A 1,759-nucleotide genomic window follows, 5' to 3' on the forward strand; every position below is an offset into this window, starting at 1 on the left:
TATGTAATGGTACTGTAAACAATCGAAAGTACGATTTGTTTTGTATGACTGCGTGGTATGTGAATATATCTCAATAAAATGATGATTAAAAAAAAAAGATACTGTTAATAAATTGAAAAGCTAAGCCACAAACTGGGAGAAAATACTTGCAAAATGAATATCTGATAAAAGGATCCTGAATGTATAAAGAATTATTAGAGCTCAATAATATGGAGACAAACAACCCAATTTTTTAAAATGGGCAAAAGATTTGAACAGATATTTCACCAAAGAAGATATATGGGTGGCAAATAAACAAAGGAAAAGATACAAAAATCATCAGTCATTAGGGAAATATAAATTAAAAACCACAATAAGATATCACCACACACCCACTAAAATGTTTAAACTTAAGAAGACTGACAATACAAGTGCTCACAAGGACGTGGATCAACTGACACTGTCATACATTGTTGATAAGGTATACAAAATGTTACAGTCTCTTTGGAAAACACTTCTGCAATTTTTTAAATGTTAAATATGGACTTTTCATATGCTCCAGAAATCCCACACCTAGATATTTAGTAACAAGAAATAAAAACCTGTCCATACAAAGACCCTTATGTTAATATTTATAGTAGCTGTTTTAAAAAACAGCCCCAAACCAAATGCAATCAAAATTGTCCATAAACTGGTGAAAGGGTAAACAAACAGTTGTACATATATATAACAGAGTACTATTCAACTATAAAAAGTGAAGAATGACTGGGTAATACAACAACATGGATGAATTTCGAAACCATTATGCTAAGTGAAAGAAGCTGGACACAAAAGGCTTCATACTGTTTGTTTCCATTTACATGAAAAGACAAAAATATAAGAACAAAATCAGATCAGTGATTGTCATCGGCTAGGATTAATGCAGGAGATAGACTGCTAAGGGGCACAGGAAACTTTTGGCATAGCTGGAAATGTCCTATATCTTGATAGTGGTGGTACTTTCAGACAGTACACATTATGAAAGCTTATCTAGCTGTACGCTTTATTTCTCCTTGCAGTTCTATCAGTTTTTGCCTCATGTATTTTGATGCTCTGTTGTTAGGTGAATATACATTCAGAATTGTTATATGTCTTCTTGGAGAACTGATCCCTCTATCATTATGTAATGTCCTGCTTTATCCATGACAATTTTCTCTGCTATGTTATGTCTGAAATTAATATGACTACTCCAACCTTCTTTTAATTAGATTTAGCATGGTAAATCTTTTCCATTCCTTTACTTTTAAGTGCTGTGTATCTTTATTTAAAGTGGTTTTCTTGTATAAAATACAGAATTTTTATCTACTCTGATAGTCTCTGACTTTTATTTCGTATATTTAGACCATTCATATTTAAAGTGAATGTTGATATAGTTGGCTTAATTGCTACCTTTTTGTAACTGTTTTTCAATCTGTTACTCTTGTTTTTTCTTTCTCTTTTTGTCATCTCCTCTTTTTCTGCCTTCTCTGGTTTTCATTTCATGTGATTATATTTTCTCTCTTTTGTTATATCAATTATACTTCTTTATAAAATTTCTTTATACAATTGCAATCAATCTAAGTCCATGTTTAAATAGCACTATACCACTTCACAAGTAGTACAGCTACTTTATAAGAGTATTACCAATTCCTTCTGACTGTCCTTTACTACATTGCAGACATTTATTTCACCTATCCATAGGCTATGATCATCCAATATATTGTTGCTATTATTTTTTTTAATTTATACAATTTTATTGTTG

Source organism: Choloepus didactylus, chromosome 2 (genome assembly GCF_015220235.1).
Source record: "Choloepus didactylus isolate mChoDid1 chromosome 2, mChoDid1.pri, whole genome shotgun sequence".
Taxonomy (NCBI): domain Eukaryota; kingdom Metazoa; phylum Chordata; class Mammalia; order Pilosa; family Megalonychidae; genus Choloepus; species Choloepus didactylus.